This window comes from Coregonus lavaretus (genome assembly GCF_964263955.1).
Source record: "Coregonus lavaretus genome assembly, contig: HAP1_SCAFFOLD_343, whole genome shotgun sequence".
NCBI classification, from domain to species: Eukaryota; Metazoa; Chordata; class Actinopteri; order Salmoniformes; family Salmonidae; genus Coregonus; species Coregonus lavaretus.
Window position 1 is genome coordinate 254,912 of NW_028157704.1, and position 16,488 is coordinate 271,399.

General features: G+C 46.9%; 1 pseudogene across 1 annotated transcript in view; it reads right to left on the minus strand.

The window, feature by feature from the left end:
- Window positions 1-10,914: 10,914 nt before the first annotated feature.
- LOC311125040 (xylosyltransferase 1-like) overlaps window positions 10,915-16,488 on the minus strand; it is a 60,913-nt pseudogene continuing 55,339 nt past the window's right edge. The window contains exons 8-10 of the transcript in view: window positions 14,550-14,745; window positions 13,694-14,027; window positions 10,915-11,237 (exon numbers count right to left, since the gene is read on the minus strand). The product of the transcript in view is annotated as a xylosyltransferase 1-like (transcript). The remainder of the gene's footprint in view (window positions 11,238-13,693; window positions 14,028-14,549; window positions 14,746-16,488) is intronic.

A 16,488-nucleotide genomic window follows, 5' to 3' on the forward strand; every position in this document is an offset into this window, starting at 1 on the left:
GTTCTGTTTGTGGAAAATGTTTTGTACATTCAGGTTCTCTGAAACTACACAAGAGCAGTCACACTGGAGAGAAGCCCCGTCAGTGTAGTGACTGCGGTAAATGTTTCAGTCAGAAGCACAGCCTTAAAACACACATTAAGACCCACACAGGGGAATATAAATGTAATGTGTGTGAGAAGTGTTTTGAATCATCTCTTGGTCTAAAACGCCACCAGAGAACTCACACTGGTGAGAAACCATTCCGCTGCAGCATCTGCGCCAACTGCTTTAGTCAGAGAAGTTCCCTTAAAATGCACATCAGGAATATTCACAAGAGAGGGAGCACGTAAGTGCATTTTTGCTTAGTGACATAGATAGAATGTCACTCAGGACATTAGAACCACTATCTCAAAGGACACTTTTTTGTTTTATGAAGACTCATTGTTCACTAACCATGTCTGATTTAAAATTGTTATTGAACGACTATTCATCTGTCTTTTGTTTATATGTCATTCGTTGAAGGGATTTGATCAAAGGCACGTTATCAACAAGCAAACTGCACTTTACTTTTAAAGGCAATTTTTGTGATGTTTATGGAAATCGCATTCAAGGTGAATGTTGCGAATGTCGGCTTCTAAGGTAAATTACAATCTGCAGTTCAAACAACAACAAAACAGAAACCCTGCCACTGTTTTGGTAAACAGCTGTGATTGGGGCTGGAGAAATGTAACCAATCTGATATTAGACATATTCAAATTCATAAACGGAGCTATCGAAGCAAGGACTGACCATCCATGAGATCAAAACGATAGGGATCAGGGATAAAGGACAATGCAGCATTTAAAGGTCGCTTCCAATCGAGCTGACATATGCAGCGTGTAACAGTGAATGCGGAAATATTGCCATTAAAAGGTGCATAGCCGAAAGGGCAGATCGGATTGAATCCAGTCCCATGTTTTGAGACTTATACAGTGTTGGTTCACAGTTAGGCCTTGATCCAATCCGTAGCGCTTTAGATACGCGCTATACCGGGGTTGGAATTTAAAGGTCATTTCCGATGGAGACGACATATACAGCGTTTACCGGTGAATGGAGTCTCCACTAACACAGGAACTTTAACATTAACATTGACTTCAAATTTCAAACGCGCTGCGGTGCGGCTCTTCGGCTCTACGGATTGAATCTAGCCCGTGGCTTGTTTACAAACCTATATTTTAGGTCCTGCTGGAGTTACACCATTGAACTAATTAGTCAGTTGGAGCTCATGAGGGATTTATAGATTATATTATTCAGGAATGAGTGTACAAAACATTAGGAACACCTGCTCTTTCCATGACATAGACTGACCAGGTGAATCCAGGTGAAAGATATGATCCCTTATTGACGTCACCTGTTAAATCCACTTCAATCAGTGTAGATGAAGGGGAGGAGACTGGTTAAAGAAGGATTTTTAAGCCTTGAGACAATTGAGACACGGAATGTGTATGTGTGTCATTCAGAGGGTGAATGGGCAAGACAAAATATTTAAGTGCCTTTGAACGGGGTATGGTAGTAGGTGCCAGGCGCACCGGTTTGTGTCAAGAACTGCAACGCTGCTGGGTTTTTCATGCTAAACAGTTTCCCGTGTGTATCAAGAATGGTCCACCATCCAAAGGACATCCAGCCAACTTGACACAACTGTGGGAAGCATTGGAGTCAACATGGGCCAGCATCCCTGTGGAACGCTTTCAACACCTTGTAGAGTCCAAGCCCCAACAAATTGAGGCTGTTCTGAGGGCAAAAGGAGGTTGTCACGCTCTGGCTCTGGGACTTTGTATTTTGAGCCAGGGTGTGTTCGTTTTGGTTGTGTTTTGTTTTGGTTGGGTGGTCATTGGTTTTGTGTTTCCCTTATTTGGTCAATGACTCCCAATCGGAGGTAACGAGTGTCAGCTGTCGGCTCGTTATCTCTGATTGGGAGCCATATTTAAACTGTCTGTGTTCACCTTGTGTTTGTGGGATTTTGTTCGTGTGGTTTCATGGTGTACCATAGACGTCACGTTTTCGTTGTTTTGTTCGTGTGTACGTTTAAATAATAAATATGTTCGCTACCAACGCTGCGCTTTGGTCCTACTTCATAGACGAACGTGACAGAAAATCCCACCAAGACCAGACCAAGCAGCGTGTCCAAGGGCCATCGCCAAATGTTCTCCGTGGCAGCTTCGACTGGGTCAAGCCCATTGAGGAGTTGAGTGAGGAGGGTTGGAGACAGAGGAGCGAGAGGTGGGAGAGAATGTTGGAGGCCTGGAGAGACCCCCAGAAAATTTTTAGGGGGGGGCTCACGACATCGGGGCAGCAGGAGGCCGCTATGGAGCGGTCCAGCGGGGTTGCAGAGCAGGCCGCCAGGTTACGGGGGCCACTGGTAGAAGAGGGGATGGAAGGAGTAGAGGCACGGCGAGAGGTACTGGCGGGTGTTGCCAGTCCGGTCCGGCCCGTTCCAGATCCCGGTGTAGAGCCAGTGGTGTGTGTCCCCAGTACGGTCCGGTCTATTCCTGCTCCCCGCACCAAACCTACGGTGTGCGTCGACAGCCCAGCCCGGCCCGTTCCTGCGCTCCGCACCGAGTCTGTGGTGCGCGTCGCCAGCCCAGCCCGGCCTGTTCCTGCTCCACGCACAAAACCTACGGTGTGCGTCGCCAGCCCGGCCCGGCCTGTTCCTGCTCCACGCACGAAACCTACGGTGTGCGTCGCCGGACCGGCCCGGCATGTTCCTGCTCCACGCGCAGAGCCTACGGTGTGCGTCGCCAGCCCAGCCCGGCCTGTTCCTGCCACTCGCACTAAGCCTGCGGTGTGCGTCGTCGGCCCAGCCCGGCCCGTTCCTGCTACTCGCACTAAGCCAAGGGTGTGCGAGTCGTCAGCCTGGTCCAGCCCGTTTCTGCTACTCGCACCAAACCAGGGATGCGAGTCGTCGGCCTGGTCCAGCCCGTTCCTGCTACTCGCACCAAGCCAAGGGTGCGAGTCGTCAGCCTGGTCCGGCCTGTTCCTGCTACTCGCACCAAGCCAAGGGTGCGAGTCGTCAGCCCGGTCCAGCCCATTCCTGCTACTCGCACCAAGCCAGGGATGCGAGTCGTCAGCCTGGTGAGGTCCGTTCCGGCTCCACGCACCAAGCCTAGGGTGCGTATCGTCAGCCAGGTCCGGTCCGTTCCTGCCTTACGCGCTAAGCCAGGGGTGCGCGTCGTCAGTCCTGATCCAGCCAGCTGGGTCAGATCGGATCGGGGCCATTATGCGGGGATTGAAGTAGGGTGGTGGTCAAGCCCGGAGCCGGAGCCGCCTCCGAGGAGCAACACCCACCCAGCCCTCCCCTATTTGGGATTTTGAGGCGCGGTCACAGTCCGCGCCTTTAGGGGGGGGTACTGTCACGCTCTGGCTCTGGGACTTTGTATTTTGAGCCAGGGTGTGTTCGTTTTGGTTGTGTTTTGTTTTGGTTGGGTGGTCATTGGTTTTGTGTTTCCCTTATTTGGTCAATGACTCCCAATCGGAGGTAACGAGTGTCAGCTGTCGGCTCGTTATCTCTGATTGGGAGCCATATTTAAACTGTCTGTGTTCACCTTGTGTTTGTGGGATTTTGTTCGTGTGGTTTCATGTTGTACCATAGACGTCACGTTTTCGTTGTTTTGTTCGTGTGTACGTTTAAATAATAAATATGTTCGCTACCAACGCTGCGCTTTGGTCCTACTTCATAGACGAACGTGACAGAGGTGCAACTCAATATTAGGAAGGTGTTCTTAATGTTTTGTACACTCAGTGTATATCAATGAAAAATTAAAAAAAATAGATGTACCAATCGCTCCTGAGTGGCGCAGCGGTCTAAGGCACTGCATCTCAGTGCTTGAGGCGTCACTACAGACCCTGGTTCGATTCCAGGCTCTATCACAACCGGCCGTGATTGGGAGTCCCATAGGGCGGCGCACAATTGGCCCAGCGTCGTCCGGGTTTGGCTGGTGTAGGCCATCATTGTAAATAAGAATTTGTTCTTAACTGACTTGCCTGGTTAAATAAAGGTAAAATAAAAAATAAACAAATAAAAAATAGCGAATTGCAACTTTAAAATTGAAGTGCAGTGTGCTTATCAACGTAGTGAGTTTGAGTGAATCCCTCCATCTCTCCATCTCTCCGTCCCTCCATCCCTCCGTCTCTCCGTCCCTCCATCCCTCCGTCCCTCCGTCCCTCCATCCCTCCGTCCCTCCAGCTCTCCGTCCCTCCATCCCTCCATCTCTCCGTCCCTCCGTCCCTCCAGCCAGTTGGCCAGTAAAGGGTGTGTCCCCACTAGGAGTAGTGTACCATCAGCTGCCTTCTGATCAGATGATAATAACAGTCTACTACAGGACCACATCACAGAGTGGCTCAGCCACAGCATTCAGATCAAGGCCTCTTGTTTCCCTAGTGAAGGAGTTAGAGAGGCAGTGTCCTTCACTCCTGGGGTCCGTCCCAATAACGTCTCCTGAAGTGTGCGCTTGTTCACTTCCCTTCACTGGTTTGAAAGGAAATGACTGGTATCAGAGATATGGTGGAAACTCCCACTAGCCCATGTGGTTTTTAGAGTAGTGGAAAGTAGTGAACGAGTGTACACTTCAGGAGGAAGGAGTGTACACTTCAGGAGGAAGGAGTGTTTACGTGTTTCTCTTTTCCTCAGACCAGTGACCGGTTGTAGCTTGCCCTCTTTGAAGTAAAAACCCTTTCCTCTCTCCCCCTCCTCTCTCCTGTGATCAAAGACTTAACTGACAGGTGTATAGGAGACACTGGGGAGAGCTCTTCAAAGGACAAACATGTCTGTCTACACAGTGATGGCACCCATTCAGTGGCACAGACCTGTGTGAGTGCCTGCCTTGGTGTGTACATGTAAACTTGATGTAAGAACAAACCTGTGATCTTGAAACATTGGTTGGGTGAACATGAAAGAGATGTCGAGATCAGAAGAGACTCACCAGGGACATGAGAAGAGCACTGACTGGCTGACTGACTGATTAAATAACTGACTGGCTGACTGACTGATTAAATAACTGACTGGCTGACTGACTGATTAAATAACTGACTGGCTGACTGACTGATTAAATAACTGACTGACTGACTGGCTGACTGACTGATTAAATAACTGACTGACTGACTGGCTGACTGACTGATTAAATAACTGACTGACTGACTGGCTGACTGACTGATTAAATAACTGACTAACTGACTGGCTGACTGACTGATTAAATAACTGACTGACTGACTGGCTGACTGACTGATTAAATAACTGACTGGCTGACTGACTGATTAAATAACTGACTGACTGACTGGCTGACTGGCTGATTAAATAACTGACTGGCTGACTGACTGATTAAATAACTGACTGGCTGACTGACTGATTAAATAACTGACTGGCTGACTGACTGATTAAATAACTGACTGGCTGACTGACTGATTAAATAACTGACTGGCTGACTGACTGATTAAATAACTGACTGGCTGACTGACTGATTAAATAACTGACTGGCTGACTGACTGATTAAATAACTGACTGGCTGACTGACTGATTAAATAACTGACTGGCTGACTGACTGATTAAATAACTGACTGGCTGACTGACTGATTAAATAACTGACTGGCTGACTGGCTGACTGACTGATTAAATAACTGACTGACTGACTGGCTGACTGACTGATTAAATAACTGACTGGCTGACTGACTGACTGATTAAATAACTGACTGACTGACTGGCTGACTGACTGATTAAATAACTGACTGACTGACTGACTGATTAAATAACTGACTGGCTGACTGGCTGACTGACTGATTAAATAACTGACTGACTGACTGGCTGACTGACTGATTAAATAACTGACTGACTGACTGACTGATTAAATAACTGACTGGCTGACTGACTGATTAAATAACTGACTGGCTGACTGGCTGACTGACTGATTAAATAACTGACTGACTGACTGACTGATTAAATAACTGACTGGCTGACTGGCTGACTGACTGATTAAATAACTGACTGACTGACTGACTGATTAAATAACTGACTGACTGACTGACTGATTAAATAACTGACTGGCTGACTGGCTGACTGACTGATTAAATAACTGACTGGCTGACTGACTGATTAAATAACTGACTGGCTGACTGACTGATTAAATAACTGACTGGCTGACTGACTGATTAAATAACTGACTGACTGACTGACTGATTAAATAACTGACTGGCTGACTGGCTGACTGACTGATTAAATAACTGACTGACTGACTGGCTGATTAAATAACTGACTAGCTGATTAAATAACTGACTGGCTGACTGATTACATAACTGAATCACTGGCTGATTAAATAACTGACTGACTGATTAAATAACTGACTGGCTGACTGATTACATAACTGACTTACTGGCTGATTAAATAACTGACTGGCTGATTAAATAGCTGACTCACTGACTGGCTGGCTGACTGACTTACTGGCTGATTTAAATAACTGACTGACTGGCTGATTGGTTGGCTGACTGACTGATTAAATAACTGACTGGCTGGCTGATTGGTTGGCTGACTGACTGATGAAATAACTGACTGGCTGACTGACTGATTAAATAACTGACTGACTGGCTGACTGATTAAATAACTGACTGACTGGCTGATTGGTTGGCTGACTGACTGATTAAATAACTGACTGGCGACTGAAATCAAGATGATTTATTTATAAATGTCGACCCAAACCAACAAGGTCATCCAGAAGGCATCAACAACATCACAAGTGTTTGTTTGTCACAGACAGAAGGTTGAGAATGAACTCAGACCGGGATTCAATCAAAGGCGCATTGTCAACAACATCACTGTACTTGACTTTTACAGGTCATTTACGCTTGAGCCGACATCCGTAGCGTTTACGGCAAATGCTATCTCCGCAGACAGAATGCACCTTTGATTGAATCCCAGCATTAGGGCTATATTCAATCTGAATCACTGAAGTGTTACAGAATGCGTGATAGAAATGTTAAGGTAATTTCCAATTGAGCCGACATATGCAGCGTTTAACCATGAATGCAGTCTCCGCTAACGAACATTGCCTTTAAATTTCAATCACGCCGTAACGCTGAACTTCAGCAATATGGATTGAATAGAGCCCTTGGACAGGAGGACAGCTAAGGCACAGCCCACCACCCCTCATAGGGAGGGGGGAGGGAGGGGAGAGAGAGGGGAGAGGAGGAGAGAGAGGGGAGGGGGGAGAGAGAGGGGGAGGGGGAAGAGAGGGGAGGGAGGGGGAGGGGAGATGAGGGGGAGAGAGGGGAGGGGAGAGAGGAAAATCATTGCTGAGAGAAAGAGAAACAAAGAGAGGCTAACCAACGTTGAGCTAATGTCATGTCACCACTATCATAACAGCCAGACAACATAGTCACCATAACATCTTACACGGCTCTTTCAAACAGTCACGTGACTTGTAGTTAAGAGCCTCCGACCCAAATGGCACCCTATTCCCTATATAGTACACTACTTTCGACCGGAGCCCTATGGGGTAGTGTACTATATAGGGAATAGGGTGCCATTTGAACGAATACAAAGTATTTTTCTCCATCCATTTTGTTAGACACTTTTCCATAACTTAATGTTATAAACTATACTTTAAAAAAACATCTAACGTTACAAAATACATATTTACATTTAGTTTTTAAATAATTCATACTAAAATAGCTATTGTACATCATAAAAACATCTGCGGAATATTTTATTAAATAAGTTTAATTTAAAGGTAGACGTGTGACTCTCAACTTCTCTGCTGTTTTGGACCCGTGGCTACCAGGCTGTGGACAGTGTGAAGCGAACCCGTGCACATGCGCAGATACTGTGTGAGAGAGAAGTATTGCATTTCAATATCTGCGGTGCTGCTCGTGGCAACGTAATTTAGCCTTAACCTTGGTCAACTGCACGCTGCAAAACTGTGTTAGCCTGCTGAGCTAAAGCCCAAGCAAGGTTGCGCATCACACAAGCGTGTAACCAGCTACTGACTGTATAACCAGCTACTGACTGTGTAACCAGCTACTGACTGTGTAACCAGCTACTGACTGTATAACCAGCTACTGACTGTATAACCAGCTACTGACTGTATAACCAGCTACTGACTGTATAACCAGCTACTGACTGTATAACCAGCTACTGACTGTATAACCAGCTACTGACTGTGTAACCAGCTACTGACTGCATAACCAGCTACTGACTGTGTAACCAGCTACTGACTGCATAACCACCTACTGACTGTATAACCAGCTACTGACTGTATAACCAGCTACTGACTGTATAACCAGCTACTGACTGTATAACCAGCTACTGACTGCATAACCAGCTACTGACTGTATAACCAGCTACTGACTGTGTGGCAGTACAATGTACCCACAGGGCTCTGGTCAAGTAGTGACCAATATAGGGAAAAGGGCCCATAGTTTTCTGGTCAAAAGTAGTTCACTATATAGAGAATTGGGTGTCATTTGGGACGTGGCCTCTGGGTGGCAGTAGACCATAGTCACAGGGCTGCGTCTCAATAGTCTAAAGAGGAGGCTTCCTCGCCTCAAGCTCCTCTCCTCACTTATTTCCCTTAAAGGGATACTTCAGGATTCTGGCAATGATTCTGGCCCTTTATCTACTTCCCCAGAGTCCAATGAAATCCTGGATACTATTGTTATGTCTCTGTGTCCAGTATGAAGGAAGTTACAGGTCTTTTCGCAAAACCAATGCTAACTAGCATTAGCACAATGACTGGAAGTCTATGGGTATCTGCTAGCATGCTAGCAGGCCTCATTGCCAAAGTATCCCTTTAAGCCTCTTTAGAGTATTGAGATGCAGCCCTGAACAGAACAACATGTCTGCTGTCATGACAACAGGGGGTTGAGGGCCTTTGGAAATTAAAGACAGCAGGTTCTCTGCCATGTGCAAAAAAAACCCCAGCATGTCTGCCTCCCAAACAGCACTCTATTCCTTATATAGTGCACTACTTTTGACCAGCGCCCAGAGGCAGTATGTAGGTGAACAGGATGCCGTTTGGGATGCAGAATGTCAACGTCAGTCATTTACAACAACAACAACAAAAAACGATTTCATGATAATGAACTTGAATAAATAGTTTAACTTAGAATTGTACGGTCATGAAGGGTAGAGAGTTCTACTGGATAGACAGAGATTAATACAATCCCTGGTCACTGTACATGCCAATTATATCTCCTTCCTCCCAGTGTGCACTTGTTCACTTCCCTTCACTGGTTTGAAGGAAATGACTGGTAATCAGAAATACAGTGGAAACCCCCACTAGCCGATGTCTCTGCTTTTAGATTAGTGGAAAGTAGTGAACGAGTGTACACTTCAGGAGAAATGAGATATTGTGACGCACCCCCTTTGTGATCCAGCATGGCTGAGGTCTGGTCCCACACACGATAACCTGCAGAGATCCAGACATGGCACAGAAGAAAACCCACACGCGCTCGTGCACACACACACACACACACACACTTAGTCCAGATGAGTTCAGTAGGGGCTCAGAGAAGAATAAATTAGAATATGGAGGTATTTTCACTCCTCCTTCCGTCTCTCTCTTCTTGTCTTCCTCTCCTTCCTTTCAGAGGGCGGCGTCGTGTCCACTTCCTCCATCTTCTTCTCCAGGCATGAGGATATGTCCCAAATAGCACCCTATTCCCCTTAGGGCACTGGTCAAAGGTAGTGCACTACATAGGGAAAAGGGTGCCATTTTGGACACACAAAACAATAAATCAATAAATCAAATGGAACTAATCCTAGAGTCAGTTTAGCCTCCCAGACAGCAGGTGGCGCCACCTGATGCTGAAGAGAATGTCTTGCCTCTTATTATCTAATTTCTTCTTGGTGTCAGTCTACGGCTTTCCTTCTAACCTTCTTTACTACCTCCTGAGTTACGTCATGTTTGGTGTTGACAGGGTTCACACAGTAATCCAATGCATTCAATCTTCTCCCATACCCAAACACCATGTCTGTGTCCCAAATGGCACCCTGTTCCCTATATAGTGCACTACTTCTGACCAGAGCCCTATGGTAGTGCACTAGTCACTGAGTGTACAACACATTGCTGCTGCTACTCTGTTAATTATTTATGCATAGTCACTTTAACTCTACCCACATGTACATATTACCTCAATTACCTCAACTAGCCGGTGCCCCCGCACATTGACTCTGCACCGGTACCCCCCTGTATATAGCCTCCCTACTGTTATTTTATTTGACTTCTGTTCTTTTTTTCTCAACACTTTTTTGTTGTTGTTGTTGTTTTATTTTACTTTTCTATTAAAAAATAAATGCATTGTTGGTTAAGGGCTTGTAAGTAAGCATTTCACTGTAATGTCTACACCTGTTGTATTCGGCGCATGTGGCCAATAAAATTGGATTTGATTTGATTAAGAACAGCTCTCTAATATTGAGTTGCACCCCCCCTTTTGCCCTCAGAACAGCCTCAATTCGTTGGCTGTTGAAAGCGTTCCACAGGGATGCTGGCCCATGTCGACACCAACGCTTCCCACATTTGTGTCAAGTTGGCTGGATGTCCTTTGGGTGGTGGACCATTCTTAATACACACAGGAAACTGTTGAGCATGAAAAACCCAGCATACACAATCCATGTCTCAATTGTCTCAAGGCTTAAAAACCCTTCTTTAACCTGTCTCCTCCCCTTCATCTACACTGATTGAAGTGGATTTAACAAGTGACATCAATAAGGGATCATAGCTTTCACCTGGTCAGTCTATGTCATGGAAAGAACAGGTGTTCTTAATGTTTTGTACACTCAGTATATAGGGGGGAGCAATTTGGGACACAGCAGACCATCTCACGATAGCTATGGTGCACAACACACAAAAACGTTTCCCGTCAGTTCATCCTCCAAGCCATCGAGTGGCTGCAGCAGTAGCCGTGGCGACGGGGCTACCTAATCCGTCCGTTCCCTCGGGGCGGACCCAGATCAGACTTGGGGTCGGGACTGAGCGCGCTCCATCCCGTCTCCCGACACCGCTGCATAACGGGACACGAGCTAGGACCCTGAGAACACACGTCTGCCGCAGACCACACCCCCGCCAGGAGACGGTCCACCCAGCTCTGGAGCTCCGCCCCCGTCAGTGATGCGTTAAACTCCGCCTCCTCCACCTGTCCTAGGTGCACGGGGAGGTTGAGGATGGGGTTGAGGCCGTGGAAACTCTGCTCCATGTAGGAGTTATGGACCGGGCCGTTGTGGAACTTCACTGTGTCTTCTAGAGAGGGGAGGGAGGGAGGGAGGTAAGGGGGGGAGAGGGAGAGGGAGTGAGGGAGGTGAGAGAGGTAGGGAGGGGGGAGAAGGGTGATGGAGAGAGGTAGGGAGGGCGAGGGAGAGAGGGAGATACTCTATATAAATTCCATCTAGGAGTTACAGGATAGGCCTTTGTGTCAAACAATGAGCTAGAAAAGAAGAGAATTTATGTAATAATGTTTATATCAATGTTCTAGTATTGTTATTTATTAAATGAAGATTAAATCAGGTTGAGTGTTAACCAGCATTAACCAGCGTTGGCAGACATCCACATAGCAGATGTTCTGGCGGTGTTGTGAGAGGCTGTGTGTCACAGACTCTTTCTTACTATCCCAAGGTGACATATCGGTGACAGAAAGCGCTAATGATTATAGAAAGAATTAGCATTGATGTTGTTGCTAATGCCTGTCATTCAAAAGCGAGCCAACATGCGTAGCTGTGAATGCGTTTACTGTGAATGTGTGTGTGTGTGTTGTGTGTGGTGTTGTGTGTGTGTGGTGTTGTGTGTGTGTGTGTGGTGTTGTGTGTGTGTGTGGTGTTGTGTTTGTGTGTTCCAGGTGATGTACAGTGCATTCAGAAAGTATTCAGACCTCTTGACTTTTTCCACATTTTGTTACTCTAAAATTGATTAAATCGTTTTTTCCCCTCATCAATCTACACATAATACCCCACAATGACAAAGCAAAAACTGTTTAATTTTTTATTTTAGCTATTTATTACAAATAAAAAACTGAAATATCACATTTACATAAGAATTCAGAACTTTAGTACTTTGTTGAAGCACCTTTGGCAGTGATGACAGCATCAAGTTTTCTTGGGTATGACGCTACAAGTTTGGCACACCTGTATTTGGGGAGTTTCTCCCATTCTTCTCTGCAGATCCTCTCAAGCTCTGTCAGGTTGGATGGGGAGCGTTGCTGCACAGCTATTTTCAGGTCTCTCCAGAGATGTTCGATCAGGTTCAAGTCCGGGCTCTGGCTGGGCCACTCAAGGACATTCAGAGACTTGTCCCGAAGCCACTCCTGCGTTGTCTTGGCTGTGTGCTTAGGGCCGTTGTCCTGTTGGAAGGTCAACCTTCGCCCCAGTCTGAGGTCCTGACCGCTCTGGAGCAGGTTTTCATCAAGGATCTCACTGTACTTTGCGCCGTTCATCTTTGCTTCGATTCTGACTAGTCTTCCAGTCCCTGCCGCTGAAAAACATCCCCACAGCATGATGCTGCCACCACCATGCTTCACAGTGGGGATGGTGCCAGGTTTCTTCCAGATGTGATGCTTGGCATTCAGTTCAATCTTGGTTTCATCAGACCAGAGAATCTTGTTTCTCATGGTCTGAGAGTCTTTAGGTGCCTTTTGGCAAACTCCAAGCGGGCTGTCATGTGCCTTTTACTGAGGAGTGGCTTCCTTCTGGCCACTCTACCATAAAGGCTTGATTGGTGGAGTGCTGCAGAGATGTTTGTCCTTCTGGAAGGTTCTCCCATCTCCACAGAGGAACTCTAGAGCTCTGTCAGAGTGACCATCGGGTTCTTGGTCACCACCCTGACCAAGGCCCTTCTCCCCCGATTGCTCAGTTTGGCCAGGCGGCCAGCTCTAGGAAGAGTCTTGGTGGTTCCAAACTTCTTCCATTTAAGAATGATGGAGGCCACTGTGTTCTTGGGGACCTTCAATGCTGCAGAAATGTTTTGGTACCCTTCCCCAGATCTGTGCCTCGACACAATCCTGTTTCGGAGCTCTATAGACAGGTGTGTGCCTTTCCAAATCATGTCCAATCAATTGAATTTACCACAGGTGGACTCCAATCAAGTTGTAGAAAAATCTCAAGGATGATCACTGGAAACAGGATGCACCTGAGCTCAATTTCGAGTCTCATAGCAAAGGGTCTGAATACTTATGTAAATAAGGTATTTCAGTTTTTTTTTTGTAATACATTTGCAAACATTTCTAAAAACCAGTTTTTGCTTTGTCATTATGGGGTATTGAGTGTAGATTGATTAGGAAAAAACGTTTACTTAATCCATTTTAGAATAAGGCTGTAACGTAACAAAATGTGGAAAAAGTCAAGGGGTCTGAATACTTTCCGATGGCACTGTATGTAGGGGAGGTGTCCAGGTTCTAGTGATCATTCCAGTGTCAGTCCTAGAGGTGAAGTTGAGAATTCCACTGTACCCACACACCTACTGTACCCACACACCTACTGTACCCACACATCATGGACATTTCCCCACAGCACCTATATTCAGACAGAGGTGTGTGTGTGTGGGTTAATACGTGACTGGGTGCTATATTTATCTATAGGCCTCGTGTTGACAGCAGAGGCAGAGAATGCCTTTGAGCGCTATGATTGTGTGTGTGTGTGTGTGTGTGTGCGCGCGCGTGTGTGTGTCCAAGTGCTTAGCTGTGTGTGTGTGTGTGTGTGTGTGTTTACCCTGGCGTATAGGTTGCTGGTCGTGGTACTCCAGGGGTGAAACCACAAAGCTGGTGGAGGCTAGTAGGTTCCAGTGATGCAGAACGCGTAGCGTCCACACACCGGGTCGTAACGGGAGGGTTAACGGGGGGCGGTAGTGTGTGTACTCTGCCCCGCCGTCCACCAGGATGTCGTACGTGGCGGCTATGACGTTGGTGGGGTCCACCCAGACGACGGTTACCGTGATGTTCTGCCCCCGGCCCCAGCGTTGCATGGCAACCGGCTCCTCCATGGGGCCCAGGAGGCTTCCGAAGTTCCTGAAGATTCTCTCTTTGGCGTCCCAGTCTGTACCCACCTGAGAGGAGGAGGGGTGGGTTGGGAGGAGCAGGGGGGATAGGGAGGGAGGGAGGGGGACAGAGAAAGATACATATATATTGAGAGAGATCAATAAACAGAGGATTGATTTGAATGAATATGGAGATACTGTAGATTGAAGAAGAGAGAGTGAGAGAAGTGAAGGATTTACAGCAGACTAACCAGGGGAAAACACAGTCCCCTGAATGACACCCTGTGCACTACACTATTTTTTTTACGACTTGCCTGTTAACAAATGGTAATTTTAATTAGTATTTCAGCTATAACGTGACAGGACACATCCAGTACCACATGTCATCCCTAGGGGGCAGCAGCAACCTGCCAATAAAGACACTTAACAACTAGTAACTCAGAGCCTGTTTCAGCATGGACAGAACCACCATCTATCTCTCTCCCAGGTACCAGGGATCAGGGATGCTAGAGGCTGCAGATGTTTGCAGAAGGTTACATTTAAAGTGTGTATGTGTGTGTATGTGTGTGTGTGCGGGCGTGTGTGTCTCACCTCTGCGAACTGTAGTCTGTTGAGTGTTTTCGTTGTCAGGGCCAGGGTGAAGTGGTTGCTATGGGTGACCCAAGTCTCTAGGGTCTCTAGCTGGCTGGTTGCTAGGTTACTAGCGTATTGACGAACCAGGTAGCCTTGGAACACGTCTGACAGGAAGTACAGGTGGACAGACACTGGGTGGCCCCTGGAGATATACCTGGGAAACCCCAAATATATACATACACAGTACAGTTACACACATATACACACACACCCAAATATCCACAGATATCCACCCAAATATCCACAGACAACCACCCAAATGTAGACAGACATCCACCCAAATATCCACAGTAAATCCTTTGTGGTAATTTCCACAACACATCCACCCTAATGTACGCAGACACAGTCATGTTCACTTGATGGTATCAAACACACGTCAGAGCTAACTAAGCTGGAGTCACAGGAGCTTGTGAGGAACAGAGAGATCACTCTATTCTCAACCCCCCCCCCCCCCCCCCCCATACACACCCAACCAGCAACAAGTGTGTCCTTGTGCCTGTGTACACACCGCACCCAGAACCTACACACACAGTCCTCCCCACTACTTATACGACTGGAAAAAGCCAGTCTGAGAGACTGAGGCCTGTTTGTCTAAATGTAACAAGTTAATCTCCATATTTGATTTGGACCTCTTGCAACATACACACACATACACACACACACGCACCTACGCAGACAGACAGACAGACAGACAGATAGAAAGGCAGACATACAGACAGACAGAGAGAGAGAGAGAGAGAGATATTTCTCTGCACTTTAGGCTGCATTTACATAGACAGCCCAATTCAGATATCTTTTCCACTAATTGGTCTTTTGACCGATCACATCTGATCTTTTCACAATCTGATCTGATCTTCCACCAATTAGGGGAAAAAAATATCTGAATTGGGCTACCTGTGTAAACGCAGCCATAGAGGCTGCATCCCAAATAGCACCCTATTCCATACTGTAGTACACTACTTTTGACCAGAGCCCATAGGGAATAGGGTGCTATTTGGGATGCGAGCAATGATCCCTAGATAACACCTAGCTCCTACCCTGGTAATGATGAGATCTGGTTTCCTCTGCTAGATAACACCTAGCTCCTACCCTGGTAATGATGAGATCTGGTTTCCTCTGAGTAGCTGAAGGACTGAAGTGTCAGAGCAGAGCAGAGGTGGTCAAATACCACACAGAAAAACATGTTGATGATGGAAAAAACAAGTGGCTACTTAAACTCTGTGGTCAGGAGATTCTGCACATTATGAGGGTGGAAAGTTTGCATTTTTTGGAACACGTCTGACAGGAAGTACAGGTGGACAGACACCGGGTGGCCCCTGGAGATATACCTGGGAAACCCCAAATATATACATACACAGTACAGTTACACACATATACACACACACACAAATATCCACAGATATCCACCCAAATGTACACAAACATCCACCCAAATGTACACACACACACCCAACCCCCCAAACCCCAGGCCCTGTCCAGAATCAACCCCTAGCCCCTAAACCCTAGGCCCTAAACAATAGGCTCTGTCCAGAATCAACCACTAGCCCCTAAACCCTAGGCTCTGTCCAGAATCAACCTCTAGCCCCTAAACCCTAGGCCCTGTCCAGAATCAACCCCTAGCCCCTAAACCCTAGGCCCTGTCCAGAATCAACCCCTAGCCCCTAAACCATAGGCCCTGTCTAGAATCAACCCCTAGCCCCTAAACCCTAGGCCCTGTCCAGAATCAACCCCTAGCCCCTAAACCCTAGGCCCTGTCCAGAATCAACCCCTAGCCCCTAAACCCTAGGCCCTGTCCAGAATCAACCCCTAGCCCCTAAACCCTAGGCCCTGTCCAGAATCAACCCCTAGCCCCTAAACCCTAGGCCCTGTCCAGAATCAACCACTAGCCCCTAAACCA